General features: G+C 43.0%; 1 protein-coding gene across 1 annotated transcript in view; it reads left to right on the top strand.

Annotated features, from left to right (window-relative positions):
• Positions 1 to 751: 751 nt before the first annotated feature.
• The window catches only part of LOC125004459 (zinc finger protein GLIS2-like), a 31,408-nt gene continuing 13,991 nt past the window's right edge, over positions 752 to 18,168 (top strand). Inside the window, exon 1 of the mRNA XM_047579070.1 lies at positions 752 to 1,286. The gene's annotated coding sequence lies outside the window, so the exon portion shown is untranslated. The remainder of the gene's footprint in view (positions 1,287 to 18,168) is intronic.

Below are 18,168 nucleotides of genomic sequence, written 5' to 3'. Positions count from 1 at the left end.
GAGCTGCTAAATTACATTTTTTAAGCTTTTAAAAGGTCTACGCTCTTATAGAATAAAACAAATTGTCCCTTTATTGTCATTATAGTTTTCCTTTTCAGTGCAAAAATAAAAAATAAAAAAAAATACAAGTAGGCCCATGTACAAAATAACTTACAGTTAATTCAGTCTCAGTTGGAACAAGCCGATTTGAAAACTGTTTCCTATTAAATTAATTATTATTTGAAGTGAAGATGAAAGGTTTTTTATATTTTATCGTTTAAAGAAGGCGTGTGCAGTTCCCACGTTGACCGCAAGAGGGAGGCAACCAGCGCTATCACACTACAGCGCAGGGACGTGAGTGTGAGGCTCCAAGTTAAGCGTGGACTAAAAAGATGCTGTTGTCTCTGCTAAGTAGTGGACGACGTCTCTAATTAAAGCACAGTCGGATCATTCAGATAGACCTGGAACATGGATCCACTCGTGTCACTTTATGTGACTTTGCCTTCTATTATTTCTCAATGCAATGAGAATTGAACACTGGGAAAGCAAAACTTATTGCGTTTAATGTGTCCCGTGTGTGTATGTGTGTGTACACTGTATATTAATAATGGAAGAGCACAAATGGTGGACTGATGCAATAAAAGGAAATAGACAAAATAACGAAAGAGCTGGTGGAGGAATTCAGGCTTCTCTCTGTTTCTCTGCCAATATATATCTCTCCACCCCCCTCCGCTCCCTCCCACCCAGACAGCCTCTTCCCTCCTCTCCGCCGCTGGAAGCTCAGTTGACCAGCGTCGCAACTGAGCGATGCGCCTCCCGGAGAGCCTCTCTAGCTTTTTGCGGCAGATTTGACATTCCCATCGCTCTACATCCTCGCATCTGAGTGACATTTTTGAGTTTTGTTTAGTTTATTTTTTTTAACCCCACCTTTCCACACATTTATTCGCTTTAGAATAATTTTGATTTCGATAAACTTACCCCAGGACAAGGTTTTCTGTGACATCTGAAAACTGACCACTCGCAACAGGCATTCTTTCCTCCTCCCCACCACCGCCACCTCCTGAACGAACGACCCCTGCTGGGAGATTTGTCTTTTTTCACAACACTGATTTTCTTTTTAATTTTTTCTTATAACCACACAGTGACAGCTGATTATTCAATCGAAGATGGAACAAGAAACTTCCGACAAACTCGCTTGATCTTGGTGAATTTTGTGCTGAGTTTGTGACATAAAGGTTCGAAAGCATCTTCAGGCGAGACTACTGGGAGCAGAAGAAGCAGTCACACCGTCTACAGGCTGGTATAAGGTAAATTACACAGCTTTTTACCTTGGTATTTACCCAGTAAATATAAGAATCTAACAGTTCTTTGATATTCCTACATAACTGGCTTAAAATATGCGTGTGTTGCTCAGTTTTGGTTTTCTTACTGCTCTTTACAATCTTTAATCGGCTGTGACATAACTATTATTACTAGGGATTAAATATTTTTTATTCATGCTAATGTTAACCTATATATTAAATGCTACCCTGTTTAATAAATGCACTTGTTTTATAACTTCATAATTCATAATAATTCACAAAAAAGCTACACGCAAAATGTAAACACACCACTAGAAATAAACATTTGTTTTAGCTGTAGTATTTATTATTTTAATTGTATGTGTAATATATCTGATCAGATTTCACATTTTGTTGTGTTTTTTTATGTGATAAGATTCTTTATTTATTTATTTATTTATTTTATTTTTTTGACTTTTTGACTTTTTGTTGTATTGGATTTTGGGTGATTCATTTTATTTATTGGATTTGTTTTATGTAGGCACTGACATTATGAATAATAATCCCACCCATAGTTACTTTCTTCTTTTACAATGGCTCATCACAGACATGGAGTTCCTCAAGGTTCCACCCTGGGCCCACTGTCATTGGCCTTAAATGTTGTTCTGATTTGTGAAAAACCCCTAAAGTGTTGATCCTGCACAAAGTGGACTCAATTAAATAATATCGAGTGTTGAGTATAAGCACACAGATATGCCCTAGGTGGAAGCAGAATTATTATTATTATTATTGTTATTTTGTGGATGGGTTTAAAGAACCACCAGCAAATCCGCATGAAGGATGACATTTGTATAGATCCAGTAAGCTTCAAAAAAGCTACGATGAATGATCAAAGATAAAAGTTGGAGTAAAAAGTTTTCAATAAGGGAGCTGTGTGTGATGAATACTGATGCTTGACAGGAAAGGTCTTGGGGAGGGAGGATGTAAGGTAGTTGGATAGGTTTACAAATCATTTCTTCAAAAGAGTTCCTTTCCCTTTGAACAAGTGCCTTCAGTTACCTCAAAATAGTGCTTTTGTTCTGACAGTCTTAACACCAAGTTAGTAAAAACTCCATAATGGGACATTAAGCATTGGCAAACAGGTAATTCTTGTAAAATGTATCAGTGACACTAAGGTCCGTTTAGTTGTTTTCCAAAATGGGATCTTTGACTCATATATGGTCTTTCTGGCCTCATTGGTAACTGCATGACCCAACGTGTAGGCTTAAAACCCTACAGCTGACACACACACACACACACACAAACACACACTCCTCCTCCTTCACAAAGACCTTCACTTCCCTTGTAGTACATGTCATTAAAATCTCACAAGTTGTCCACCCCCGACACACATCATGACTCATCTTCCTCCCCAACGCGTGATACGCCTCGGAGCAACCTATTACTGCAGCTGCACTGTTTTTCCTATTTTATCTTTCACTTCAATTCTCAAGAGTCCCGAAAGGCTGGGCGGGTTGTCTGCGTGACCCATGGGTGTGTGTCAGCCCAGCTAAAACCCCCTCACTCTGTTTTCAGAGAAGGAGATCCAACATGGTGGTCAGGGGCAAAGAGCTGCTGTTGAAAATGCGGGGTTTTTCTTCTGATGACATCGACACGCAGGTTGCAAGTTCGTTGCATCATGCTGTTCTCTAAAGGTCTGGACAGACGCCTATGGATGGATTTTCAAAAAGACTCAGAGTCGAGCCAACTCCTTTCCTGATGCTGTTGTTGTTGTTCTTAGGGTGCATCTGTCTTACAGTCCCCCTTCCATCCATAATAGTCAGGTTTACATGGAAACTTTTTCTCTCATTCTGATTGAAATCATTCTGATTGAAGGTTTCAGGTCAACTGTTTACATGTGAGGTGATATATTCTGATCTGATGTTCACAGCTACCACTACTTTCAATTGGAACGGCCATTTTTACAGATGTGCGACACGCGCAGATCGATGAAAACATCACGTGACTGATCTCTCGTCTAATCGGCATAGTAGTTGCTTTTGGTATCGTGTTAGCCTCATAGTAGCTGGTCTTCAAGGTTTTCCAGTGGCTCTGAATGTGTTCCACGCTTCAGTCTACCCCGACTTCAATTAATTTTTGATGGACAGTGAACAGTGAACAGTTCAATATTTCTATTTTTTTCTGCCGTCTAAGCGTGCGATAATGCATAGTTCTTTCAGAGTTGTTATTAAAAACAAGCTCTCCACGGAGCCGCAGACCAGTTGAGGAAACATCAGTTGAACGTCACTGCACATTTGCGTCAATACGGAGCATGCTCAGACAGAACGGAGTCTGCCTTCATTCTGATTCACCGTTAACATGATCAGTTTGGGAAAAGGAATATTCTACCCGTTTTTTACGATTGAGGTGTTTATATGGAGCAATTTTTTATTCGGTTTGTGCTTCTAAACCGATTGTAATCGCAACATATGTCTCGATGTAAACCCAGCTACTGTCTGATACAGAGTGGAAATGCCACTCATGCATACGGGAACCTGTGTGCATGTGGAGAAAAGATGGAGGGAGGGAATTCGTGTCGCACCTAATGATAGAAATGGAATGCAAACAGGAATGGGGGGAAAAAAATGGACGGATGAATTAAACTAAGGAGGAGCAGCCAAAGAAACACCCGAAGAAGTGAAGGAAACACAGGCTGGACAAATGACAGAATGAAAGAAAGAAGAACAGCAGAAGGAGGCAAACACAGGCGGGGAAGAAGGAATGGAAAAAGATGATGGAAAGGGAAAAGAGAAAAAATGTAAAAACAGTGCATTAAGGTGAGGGGAGGGGGGAAAAAAGGCAAATGAAACAAAGTAAGTCATAAATACAGTAGAACAAGACAGAGGAAGAAAGAAAAAGACTAAAGGAAGGGAGGTTAAAAAAGAAAAAAAGGAAAGAAAGCATAAGAAAGAAAATAGAAGAACAGAAATAAATAAAAAAGAAGGAAAGATTAAAATAGAAAACAAGGAAGGCCAATAAAACCAACCAAAGCTGGTGATGCATAGTTCTAAAGGGAGCTGAGGGAGACCTGCGTTGACTCCCTCTTGCTCCTTCATCAACCTCCTCCTCCTCCTCCTCCTCCTCCTCCTCCTCCCGCCAGCCCTCCTGCTGTCCCCAACCTGAAATCCTCACCCACCCCCCTCGCTGAAGCCCCCCCGTGTGGCTTCTGGCCTCGGACCTCTGTCTCCATACTTTCCCTGCTGTTTGTACATGATGGGTTCAGTGGGTTCAGCCCAGCTATAAAAGCACCACTCCCACTTTTTCCTCCCCTGCGGCACAGGCAGGAGTTAGCAGGCCTCATATGCAAGAGTTGAGGAGGAGGAGGAGGAGGAGGAGGAGGAGGAGAAGGAGGAGGAGGCCTCCATAGTTCTCGTCTTCTCCTCTTTGCAACTAGGTTCTCCTCTCCTCTCCTCTCCTCTGTCTTGGCTGGTTGTGGTAACTTTTTCGGGGCCCGGCCCTGGACCAGACATTCATTTTTCTCCTCTTAGTTTCAAACCACTAACTAACCACTGGCTCCCTGTATCCCCTCCCCTTCCTCCTCCATTGTAGGAATGTCTTATTCGCCCCCTCTCTCCATAGTCGTCCCTCTTTGATTCGTACTTACTAGAAGCCCACATGCACTTGTGCCAACATCTGCAAATAAACAACATAGCGCGCACGCACATGCTCCGAGCACACATGGCATTACCTTCGCCAGCATGCCGGCATAATTCAGCGAACACACGCACACACGCACGCACACACGCACACACATTTTGACACACAAAAGCCCCCCCCCATCAGTATGTGCCGACCACCTGTGAGGGTACACACACATCCATAAACCTCCCTTTCTTCCCTCTCTCTTTTCCATTATCCTCCTGAGAGCCCAGCGCCGGGGCCTTTGCTTCCAAACCAAACATAGACCAAATTCCGAAAAACCCAACTCGTCACCCCCCTCTGTCACTCCCTCCCTCCCTACCTCCCTCCCCTTCATATTCTCCTCTCCCCTCCCTTGCGTTTTCTGCCTCCCTCTCCTTCTTTTAGGTCTGGTGTTTGAGGGAGGAAGGAGGCAATGCTGGCCTCTATTAAAAAAAAAAAAAAAAAAAAAAGACCTGGCAGATAGAGGGAGTGAGCTGTGAGGGGAGAAAGGGAGGAAAATATGATTTCTTCTCATGGTTGGGAGTTATGATTGTGTGTGTGTGTGTGTGTGTGTGAGGGGGGGGGGGATCAACTGCAATGGCAGGCATAGGTATAGGATCAGAAATTTTCCAGTCAGGCTCGTACAGTAGATGTGGTCTACAGTATATAAAATGTTCATTTCAAACTCAGGCCACGGGGAGAAGGTGAAACGAATGAAACAAAATGATTTCAGTGAATAAAGAAAAGGTCTGATCCGAGCTCACCCCTACATTTATCAAACATCTATCCATATCCATAATATTAGAATCAGACGGCTCCAAGGATTAGAGCATATGAAGGCCTCGAAGGAATTCAGAAAATGGACAGTGGTTGCCAAAAAATCTGGTAAAGGAATCTAAAAAAAGATTTCAAACAGTCAAATGGTCCGGGACTGGCTGCTGCAGCAAATCCAGTCCAATCTAAGTTATTGTGGTGTCAGACTGCCTCCACAATGAGAAAGCAGTTGCAGAAGTTTGACGTGCATGGATGTGGCATGAAAGAACCTTTCAAAAAATCGTTGAGCAAATATACCAATTAACATAGAGGCAGTGATGAGAATAATGTGGTCGGGACAAATGCACTAAAGATAGAGTTTAGCAGTGGTCAGTGTAGATGGGTTTGTTGCAAACTGTTAAACTTACCAAGAAATGGCTCAAAAAGAAGAAAGGGAGAGTTACCAGATGAGCTGCTCAAAGCCCAGATTTGCATTCCAGAAAGCAGCATATGCAATCATGCAGCTGAAGGTTCACCGTGTCTCCCTCCTCATCCTGGTAAATGCTCTAGTGTGGCCTCTGCCTATGACTTTTAGGGTTTTATTTGTCAAATATGTTGATGTACAGTTTTATCTCTGCATATGTGCACACATCTGATAGTTCCGTGCAGCATTTTTCCTTTCTTGAGCGCAGCCTCTGTTCTCTGTTCCCGTGGGATGGCTGGTTCAGTCATAATGACTGCCCTAGCAAGACCAGACCCAAGCGCAAAATCTGACCGCTGGAAGGCTGTGGTGATCTCCTGTGGGAACTTCGACTTGCGGTTTAGGTCTGCTCCCATGTTCCCCTCATCGCTGGGTGACAGAGGGGACCACCCCATTACTGGGCCGGCCCTGTTTGCCTCCAGCTCTGATAGGGAAGCTCCACTTCTCCTAGAGTGTCCTCCACATGTCTAACCATTTTTATTGCTAATAAACAGCTCATCATCTAAACTGAACAAAGCCTACGCCTGAAAACCTCTTCTTTTTGTTTGAGCCAACAGCAGTGTTGGTCTGTTTGATATAAGGCTCACCAAATGTTGTGGATTTGTTTTTTCTAAATTGATTTATTTCCACTGCATTACTTTGAATTATGAATTATTATTAGTTTCTAGCTCTGATCTTTACACTGTGTTGTGCAAAATATAATTGTTCAATATCGACCCAGATAAAGGGTCCACTCTGGCCCTCTGGATGAATTAGCATAGCGCAACCATTGCATAGAAGACATTAAGTCTGCACCTATTCCCAATTCGTCCACTAGGGGTGGTCTTTGCACTAAAACAAAGGGAAACATTGTTTATAGGCAGCGTTGCCAGACATCGTATTTGCACGATAATATCACCCTCTGTACGATCAATAATTCCAGAAATCCCTTTAATGTACGATAATTTGACTTCTTCAAGACATGTCTGTTAGCAAACTCAAACAGATACGATCATTTTCCTCAAAATACGATAATTGTTAGCTTCTGGTACAATAATTTGTCATTTCCCATCTGGCAACACTGTTTATAGGTTATTATTCTGTTATGTTACTGGCCCAACCCGTATGAAATCGACTTGGGGCTGCATGTAGCCCCCGGACTAAAATGAATTTGATACCAATGCAGTTTCAAAATATACAGGGCTGCAAGTCAGAGATCTGCTGTGGCTGCTAAGCTAACAATGCTAGCCACAATCGTAGGGAGCAGCTAACTTTGCTGCCGCTAGAAATGGTTCAGTGAAGAAAGGTATTTGGCAATTTGTAATAATTATTCAAATAAAGGGGATTTCTACACACAATTCTTTAAGGATATTTATGTTTTTAAACCTGGAAATTAGGTTTTGGATTACCAACTCAGTTCCATTATTGATCTTAGAAGGGAACTTTTACTAAACTTTGTAGAAACTTTCCCTTCACCAAAACATCTTTTGCTGCAGGATGGAAGCATTTTAAGGTGGTCTGACTCTGAAACTTGGCTTACAAATCATTTTTCATTAGTCAAAATGGCACGTCACTTCGCACTGATTGCCACCTCGACAAGACTCATAACATCTGTTAGCGTGAAAACGTTATCAATTCTTTCCCCGCTTAACTCGCCGACTTCTTTTCCAGCTCATTACTCTGTTATTTGACGGAGCCTGTTTTTTTTTTCTTTTTGTTTTTTTTTTTCTTTCGCCCCCTCGCCTCCCTCTTTGTATCCCCATCGAGAATGAGAGGAACGGCCCACAGTACAGCTGGGATTGGTTATTATTTACTGGCTTGGCACACACAGACGCACACACACACACAAACGCACACGCACACACAGAGTGGAAACAAATTGGGTGAATCTGCTCTGCACGTAGGAATGTGAGGCACATGTGTTTGTGTGTTTTAGGTCTGGATGACAGAGCTGAGGGAATGAGAGAGGGATGCTTGGAGAAAGAAAGAAAGACAGAAAGACAGAAAGAAAGAAAGAAAGAAAGAAAGAAAGAAAGAAAGAAGGAAAAGAGAAGGGAAGAAAGGTTGGATCGGGGCTCTTGGCCTCGTCTGTCCCCGCTGACAGTGAAAGTTAAAAACGCTTTTCTCCCTCAGTCTTTCTGTCTCTCTCCACTAACTCCCCTCCTTCCTTTCTCTGTCTTTCATTTCCTGACGTTCCCTCCCTTCTTTTACTTCTCCCTGCCTCTTTATTTTCAACTCAACCCAGAGAGTCTGTACTTTTTTTTTTTTTTTTTTTCCAGCATCCCTGGACTTCTTCTCATCCTCTTCCCCATCTTTAGCCCTTTTCTCTTTCCCCTCGCTCATCGCAGGGCAGTGGTGGATGAAAGGACTGTGGGGAAACGGGGGCAGCCTCCGCTGATGGAGATGAATTGCAGGGAGTCAAAGCACGGAGGGAAGAAGTGAAAAGGTTTCTGTTGACCTTGTACCGCTGCCAAGCGGTGGGATGCTGGTGATGGCCGCGTTGCAAGGGTTTATGGGTAGAGGCTGTGAGTGTGGAGAGGGGACAAAGAGAGAAATTGATAAAGAAACACACAGAGGACAATGTGGGACTGACAACTATAGAAGATATTCATGCATCTAATACAAATGAATTGCCTAAAACCAATTTCCAATTTATTCAGACTTGTTTGTGCACTGCGACAATCCCTTCTCATGTACTCCCCATGATGTCTTTGATGACTGGTCACCTACTTCTCCTTTATGGCATCATATGACCAGTGTGTCTGAGAAGGTCCTCAGTCAACCAGGTTATGGTGATCCAAGAGTTGCTGTTAAAAAAGGGCAACTGGACTTTCTTGAAGACGTCATCTAGGTAGCTTCTTCAGTTCTACGAGACTGATGGGAAGTTGAGGTTTGAATAGGAAACTTTGTGGGTAAAACCCATCAGAAAGTTGCTTAACTCGTTTCTATAAGAACCAGAAAAGTGGTGCCACTAATTGCCATTAACTGCATTAGGCAAGTAAGTATCCAGCTATTATTGCCAATTAGTGGCACCAGTTTTCTGGTTCTTACAGAAACAAGTCCAGCAAGTTCCTGATGGGTTTTAGCTTTTATTCATATTCACATGCATTCACAGTTTTACATACAGATTATGTATTTTGTGTACAGAGATTACATTAGCAGTAACTTCAACTTGGAGTTTAGGTCTGCTCCCACATTCTCCTCATCGCTGGGTGACAGAAGGGACCACCCCATTACTGGGCCGGCCCTGTTTGCCTCCAGCTCTGATAGGGAAGCTCCACTTCTCCTAGAGTGTCCTCCACATGTCTAACCATTTTTATTGCTAATAAACAGCTCATCATCCAAACTGAACAAAGCCTACGCCTGAAAACCTCTTCTTTTTGTTTGAGCCAACAGCAGTGTTGGTCTGTTTGATATAAGGCTCACCAAATTATCAAAGTTGTGGATTTGTTTTTTCTAAAGGTCTTTATTTCTCCTGCGTTACTTTGAATTATGAATTATAAGTCTGGCTCTGATCTTTACTCTGCGTTTTCTGCCATGCGCAAAATATAATTGTTCAATATCGACCCAGATGAAGGGTCCTCTCTAGGCCCTCTGAAGGAATTAGCATAGCGCAACCATTGCATAGAAGACATTAAGTCTGCACCTATTCCCAATTTGTCCACTAGGGGTGGTCTTTGCACTAAAGCAAATGGAAACATTGATTACAGGCAGTGTTGCCAGACTACGAAAATTATCGTATTTGTACGATAATATCACCCTCTGTACGATCAATATCATATAATCTTTCCAGGATCGTTGCCACAGGCACCATTTCTCACCACCTTTGGCTAGTATGGCTAATATAGCTAATTTGGGTCTTTGGCTCATGCTAGCTTTGCACCTGCCGCTCCTATTGAGGAAATCTGGATAAACAAGGAATCACAAAGTTCATTTGTTTAGCAAAGCAGTTCTCAGGATTATTTTTGATAAGAAATTGGGGGATTAGTTATTATGAACTTTCTGCACTTCTGGTAGCTAGTAGCTAGTAGCTACTGGTCAGAGCTGACAATCAGGAACAAGTTTTATTCTAATTGAAGCGTATCCTCATGAAACATACTAATCTGAAGGTGGAGAGTTTGCATCCATATCATTTTATTGCATGAATAGCTTATTTTCGTAAAACGAAATCCTCAATGATAGAGACAATAGATGAGCAGAGATGAGTTTCTGAAACTGTGGGTTTCTGTGGGAAAGTCTAAAGTTAGCTGTTCAGGGCTATATTAATAAACTCTGTCGTCCTCCATGATGGACTTAGCTCCTGCTTTATCCAGGGAGGAAGATGGTCCACACTCACATTCTTGCAAATGCTACCAGCTTGAAGTTTACTATACATGGTTAAGTTCACCTTTGAGCCAAAGAAGGGATAAACTGTAATGAGGGTTTAGCCTTTATTACAGACCTGCTGAATCTTTCTCTCTCCCCCCCAGCTGATCTCTTTTCCATTTGTACAGCTGTCCGACTCCAAATATTTGTCTTTAGCCTGCGCCTTGCTTTTCTAGGAATGAACTCTCTAGCATTTTCTCCCTGTGCTACCTGCCTCCAATAAAAAAAAAAAAAGAGTTTCAGCGTTCTCCAACACCACAACACACAGACTGTGTCTAAGCTTCTGCTCTTAGTGTAGTGAGTGCTTGATGCATATTGGCATATTCAGAGAAGAAAATGTACCGTCACTGGACGATGAAGGATATGCCATCAAACGAAAACTGTTTGCAGAGCTGTGAGATACTGTATATCTCCACATACTGTAGTTTTCTCTCTTTTTCTCTAGCATTTTGGATTTGACTAAGACTAATTACATCTACCAACTTGAACCAAGTTTTGCAGTTTTCTTTAGATATATATATATTCTGCATTTTTACTGAGAAAAAGGGTTCCCCGCAGTGGGGAAAATAAAAGATTAGCGTATCTTATCTGGTACTCTCTATCAGGTGTGAGGCACTAGGAAAACAAAGTGGACTTTCAAGAGTTGAACAGAGTCACTCTTTTCCTGGCAGCACAGCAGTCAGTTCCCAAATGGCAAACAGTCAAACATACCTAATAATGATAATAAATGTGACTCATTTAGACTTCGTATTGGCCTCTGGGCCAAATTGTACCTGCCTCACATGTTTCTATATCACATAATTTGAAATAAATGAGGTCTAACGCTTGTGTATTCTGCAAATTAATGTCCAATATACAGTGATTAGGTGAAAGAAAGTTGGCTAAATTTAGGCTAATTATATAAAAAGTCAAATAGACCGGTTCAGCTTTGAAGACAATTTGAAGAGAGTTAGAGCAGGATATTGTTTTGTGGGTAAGGGGTGAAGGATCTGACTGGAGCTTGGTGGAACCAAAGCGAGGTTCTTTTTCACTTGTATGGGAAGGTTTAATCCAAGTATTAGGTTTGGGTTCAGACCTCACATGTTCCTGCACCGTTCAGCACCTCCACAATACATATCTCAAGACCTTGCACACACTCACATACCCCATCCCCGAGCTACTGATGTTCGATACCACTGATTTCCTTTCCGATCCGATGCTGAGTAAAACTTCAGGCTGATATCGGTGATACCAATCCGATGCCGATACTTTGTGTAAATACACCCTGATGTGTCTGGTAAACCTCTACCAGTCCAGTTCCCTATATTCAACTTGTTTTGGGTATAAACCATGACCTGGATGACTGAGAACCTTCACAGACGTCTGGTAAACCTGAAGTTTGAGGTTGCGGCCTCATTTACTATGTATTGGAGTTGAACAACAACAGAAAAACCAAACAGAGGGCACAATCATGAGTTATTGTTTAACTATGTAGACCCACTATGAAATGAGGAGACTGTTCACCTCATCGTAAATGCCTCGTGTTCTGTGTTGTGGTTTAACCTGAGGTGTTTCACAAAGTTTACTGTGTTGCCACAACTCAACAGTTGAGTCACTTTCCACTGTGTTACTACGTTGCCTGGAATAACTGAAGTATCGAAAGTATCGATATTTTGATTTAAGAATCGATTTCATAGCAATTTCATCATCGATCCGCCCAAGCCACTTTGCGCCAATATTTATTCATTTTTATTTATTTATTTTTTTAAAATCCATCGATTCAAAAATCCCTTCGGGGAGCCGAGATGGAGAATTTCTTGAGCTGAAAAACGACTTAATTCCTGTCTTGAGAGGTTACTCCCCCTACTCCTCCTCCTCCCCTGACAGCCGCCACCACTCCCTTTCTAAGTGGTGAAGACGCCAGTGTCAGTCGAGGAGACGCTGCAGGCTCTACTGGTGGCTATTGCAGGCTTGCTGAGCAGAGTTGCATCACTTAGCGGTGTTGAGACGCAACAGGGAGAGAGAGAGAGAGAGAGAGGGAGAGAGGGAGGGTAATGCCGAGACAAATAATGGGAAAAGTGTGAGGAGAGGAAAGGGTGGGAGCCTGCGTCTGACTCCCACAGTTTCTGTTTTCTTCTTGGCTCTTTCGCCGCCTACTCGCTCTCAGTCTCCTCATACCATGCCGTTTTTTTTTTGTTTTTTTTTTCTTTCTCGTCCTGAGGGAAGTTCACTGTCCTCAATGCAGGCATACAGAGAGAGAAAGAGCGTTGTGATTTCGGAGCTGACATCATATAAAACAGTGGTTCAACACATTCACGAGTTGCGAACACTGACAGTAAATTTCCTTTTTTTTCCTGCTGCTGCTGCGGCGGCTGAAACCTCTTAATTGCTATGCCGGTGGTTTTGTTTTTGAGGCTTGAGAGTCTGAAATGCGATACGGTCATTAGTGTTTTCTTTTTTTTTTTTTTTGTTGGGGGGGTGGGTTGAAAACAGTCAAACACATATTGTGCAATGTATAAAAGAAACCCACTGACATCAGTGAGAATGTTGGCCCGTCTTTTTTTGTTTAAGAAATGCCTACAGAAACTGCATTCCTCTCGTCTCCATCTCGCCACAGTGCGTGTGGTTGGACGAACCCGTGGCCGTTTCCCTCCTCGTCCTCGTCAACCCCGTTCTCCGCGTCCTTAAAAATCATTCCTCTCCTTCTCTTTTACGGTTTTGCCCAAACAGGTGTCCGTTTTCAGCCGATTCCGCTCATTTCTCTTTTACGGGCCTTTTTACTCGTCTCCGTATGCCTCTAAGTCACAAAAACAAAGCCTCCTGTCATCCCTGCTGTTGCAACAGCGTTGCCTAATACCTTATAAGGACGTGGGACGGGAGGTTCAAAGGATATAACCCCCTGAAAATAAGAGCTGACATGGTTCTTGGAGTGATGGGCTCTCTTGTGTCTCTCCGTTTCTCTGCTCGCACATCAAACATCGAAGCTGGAGCCTTTTACTGAGCCCACCCCCTACCTAAGTTTATCCTTCAGTTCTGGCCAGAACGAGAGAAATTTGGGGTTCTTACCGTTTGCCTTTTCTTAAATCATGACATTTAACTCACATTTGACAATTAGCACAATGCAGTCTGCAAAAGTCTGAGTTGAGCAATACCGTGTGACTTGGACGGAACAGCAAGACGAGAAATTGAAGAAAAATAAAAGAAAAAAAAATTGCACTTGAGAATAAGAAAACTGGAGAGAAGAAAAAGGAGTGGGAGGCGCAGGGAACGGGAGAGGTATGCTCTGCTGGAGGACTGGGAGAGGAAAACCACAGGAAGGAGCGAGAGGGAGAGAAGTCAAGACAGAGAGAGGGGAGTAAAAAGTAACGGGGAGGGAGAGGCCAGATCAGGGCACCGTGGAAGCTAACGTTTCCTGTGAGAGGAGGAAAGACTCTCTTCATATATATGTGTGTGTGTGTGTGTGTGTGTTTTACACCTGAGGGGGATATCAACTCTGTGCATTTGTGTCTGTACTGTTTCACGTCTAATCGTGTATAAAATGTTTCTGTTTCTAATGTGGTGGGACTAGAAGTCCAGGGTGGAGCCGACCCCAGATACGGTATTCGGAAAGGCGCAAATTAAGCGTTTTTTGTTTTGTTTGTTTGTTTTTTTTTTTTTTATTTGGAACAAATAGATTTAAAATGTGTTGAGAACAAGAGAAACATCCTATCAAAAAGTAGCGAATATTCGTGCGTCGGCCCGGATTGAGTGACGTTCAGGAGTCAGGGTGAAAAGTCTCGACTCCGTAGCAGAGGAGGCTCTGACTGAACGAAACACGACTTAACTGCATCGCTAGTTTTGTCAAATAGAGTTTTTTTTTCATCCTTAACTGGGTTGTGGAGGCAACATGAGTTTGGCCGGGAGATTATTCCGTTACGTCACATTAGTATTGAGACGTCTGCAGTCAGGTTCTCTCATGTTAGCATTCGTCTGTTAGCTCAGTGATTCAGACTATTGTCTACTGGTAATGCTAAATGATAAATGTTTTGTTTTGTGTAGCATTTTTCTACCTATTGGTACTTAAAGAGCTTAACAGTCACAGACACACTACCCAGTCGCTCACAGCACCCACACATTCATACACCACGCAGTACCGTGCTATGGGAGCAACTGGAGGTTCAGCGTCTTGCTCATGGACATTTTAGCATGTGGCACATTCCAGGGACTTTTTGTTGTCCTGCTCCACATTCAACAATGTCGAAACAGCCGAAATAAATGCTTGCACCTTCAAAAACGCCCTCAGTTAACTTTTCTGCAGTGTGTTCCTTTTTAATTGATCATAAAACAATGAGACGGAGAAGCAGCCGGAAGCACTAAAGTGGAAATACGCTACAACCACATGAACCAATCACAGCTCTTATCGTCTGCATCACTGTCACGCATAGTTTCATTTCCTGGGAGGTGAACGCAATTTTGTGGCGTTAGGGTCTGCGTTGGGTCTGGGCTTTTGTTGCGTTAGTTTTAAACCACTATAATAACCTCCTGAGACCCTGCGTCCTCATATGGGGACATCAAGTTTTAGATCTGTGGCAGCTTATTCTGCTTCGTTTTAAACTTTTATCCTCATAACTAGATACCAGTTGGTGTAAAAACACGGTAGCGGCCATTTTCAGCACATTTATTCTGCAGCCGATCACGTAACAAAAGTGGACAACGTACAAAACCTCATCAAGTTTTACAGTTGAAACATTTCTAGTTTAATATGACACGCAATTTCTATCAATGGTAAGAAGCTTTAACTTGCTCGACTGAGGACGTTGGGACTTCATTATTTGCGATTCTGCTTTTGCACAGCAATGTTCAGACAAGAAAATTAACATTTTTATATTTTGCTACATATTGTTGACATTTATTATAATATTTATTATAAATAATCCCTGTGTCCACACATGAGGACATCGTTATTTTTCCCAAAAACTTCCTCTGGTCTGGAAGTTTCTATAGTTCTTAATGAAATGGAGAAACTGCTCAGGTCTCAGGAGGTTAAGGACACTTCTTTTAGCAGACGTGTCCACGTCTTCAAAGAAATATGAGTCTGATTTTAAAGTTCAGGTTGGGTGGGGTGAGCATAAGGGTTGGGGTGTGTGGATGCAATAGCTGGGGTAGGGACCCAGAAGATGCACCCTGCAGATGAACGTTCCCTCATGGCAAAAGACAAACCTGTGTTGCAGATTGGACCCCCTCCCCCCGTTATTTACTTGTGTTTACAACTTGAACCGCGTGCAAGTGTGTGTGTGCACGCATGTGCCCACAAGTACATATGTTTGAGAGAGGCCTGTGAGCAGTCAAAGCATGTGTTTTGCTAGGCATTAGGAAATCCATAAGAGGGTCTGGGCACGCCGCCCAATCGCAGGTCACTGAGGGAAAGGGAAGGGGAGTAGCTGCCTGAGGCTGGGGGCTCACGTGTGTTTATGAGCCCGTGCGCATGCCTGCTGGTGCGACCCTAGCCTTCATGCGTGCCTGGATACATATGTGTGCCTTCACAATACCTCCAAATAGCAGCGACTGTGTGTGTGTGTGTGTGTGTGTGTGTTTGAGAAGTCAACGAGGTTGCTGTGGAATGTGAAACCAGTGTGGTGAGGTAGCTGGCAAGCCGGCAGAAGGACCTAAACACTGACTTCATTGTGGTTTAGCCTCTGCCTTATATTATGTCGGGGGATTGTGTCAGTGATTGTGGAAGAATTTGTGGCGACAGCAAGTTTAGAAGTTAAAGAGGTGTACATGTAGCTGGAGCGCTGCCGGTTTTAATCCAGCCGGGGAGAGTAAATTAAGGCCGCTCTCGCTTGCCAGCTATCATTATAGAGCCATATAGCGAGACACCCAGTGGAGGCTGTGCAGTTGTGACACAAACCCACTTACAGCCCACGTCTGGCGCCATTTAGGTGTTCCACTGGAGGCAAACACCGACTAAACACGTAACCGCCGTCTAGAAAAACACATACCTGCAAAACACTTTGTGCCGTGGGTGTGAGCTTTCAAGTGGAAGCGAAGAGTCTGCGAGATGGATCGGTTTCCAGACTTCGGTTGAATGAAAAAGATTTGGAGAAGCTGTTTTTATTTGCTTTGTCGCTGAGAGGTACGAGATCGATTGCACTCCTGTGCATGTGCAAAAGTCTAGTGTGCAGGAGTTAGGAAGGGTGATAAAGTGGAATACAATACACACAACATGGTTCTCTCACGTTAGCATCCGTCCTAGGTAGCATTCGTTAGCTCTCTAGTTCAGACTGTCGTCTACTGGTAATGGGAAATTATCTTGCTTTGATATAGCGCCTTTCTGCCTGTTGGTACTCAGTCACAGAGGCTCAGTGTCTCGCTCAAGGACACTTAAGCATGTGTCACATTCCGGGGATTGAACCGCTAACCACTTTACTTACTGAACCACTATCACCCCCGTTGTCTCCCACAAGAACCAAATCATCATCATGAGGCATGTTCTGCCCCTTCAGGTCAGCCTACATCACCTCTATTAGCTGCATTTAATGCAAAACATCAACCAAATACTGCAAATACATCCATAATTATTATAATGGATAATTAAAGGATATCTATTTTTACACATATCCTAAATTAGAAGTGTAACTCAAAAAAATGTATACATCTATTTTGAACTGTATACAAATACAAATACATTTTTTTTCCCCCTCAACAAATACAAGTACTGGATGCTTTGCGCACCCCTGAGATAAACCAAACCAGACATTTGCTATGGGGAGGGGCCTTTCACTTTTCTTCACTGCAATGACAGTAACCATCATGAGTGAGCAGAGAGGTATTCAGTTCGTGTCCAGAGTCAACACTAGTTGTCCTTAAAGGTTGTGACACACGGAGCTGACGGTCGGACGTTTTCCGGTGTCCGGGTGCCGGTGAGTCTCCGATCGGCATGATTCAGGAGATGTCAGCGTCTGTGAGACGGTTGGCTGTGGCCTTTGCGGCGTCATTAAAGTGCAACGTTTTGGTCCAGACACGCTGGGCGTGAGGCAGCGTCACTGGTTAGTTTAAGACTGGAAATGGAGGGAGGAGGATGTTAGCGTTGCATATTTTTGTGTAAAGACTAGCAAGGGCTGGAAAGTCTCAGTCTAAACTTGTAAAAATGCAAAACTTTAAGATGGAGTATGTGTCCAGCTACTACTGTGAGTGTAAACTGTTGCACTGTTGTATGCGGTGTAACAAGGTTCTGGTGAACTCCTGACAACTTCGCTCCAAGAAAAATGATAAATCTACTTTCCGAAAATGTCAGACTATTTTCAGACTCGTGCCGCTTCAGTCTCAAATCGCGTTAACCCGCAATTTGTGTGCTCTCTTTGTCTTCAAATCTATGGGACATGACAGGAAAATTGCTTTAAAGCTAAACTTAAATTAAGTTATTGTCACTAAGACGTGACGAGATCAACATTTTTTGACAAACAGCAAACACATCCGAGCTTTCTGGCAGATGTTTAGGGCCAACAATATGTCTGTTTTTGACATTTCCGCACCACGGCTGCTGTTCTAGTTTCAATAATGGCTGGTGCTGTTAGAAAAAGGCGGCGCGCGTTGGTTAATTAGCCCAAGAGAGAGCGAACTAACGGCAGGTCCTGCAGAGAAAGTGTGAAAAATGTCTGCGTGCGTGCTGTGCCAACGTTTCCAGCAGCTGTCAAGCATTTCCCCGCAGGT

The sequence above is a fragment of the Mugil cephalus genome, chromosome 2 (assembly GCF_022458985.1).
Source record: "Mugil cephalus isolate CIBA_MC_2020 chromosome 2, CIBA_Mcephalus_1.1, whole genome shotgun sequence".
Taxonomy (NCBI): domain Eukaryota; kingdom Metazoa; phylum Chordata; class Actinopteri; order Mugiliformes; family Mugilidae; genus Mugil; species Mugil cephalus.
Note: the sequence above shows the minus strand (reverse complement) of the source record. Positions and strands in the feature narration are given on the sequence as shown.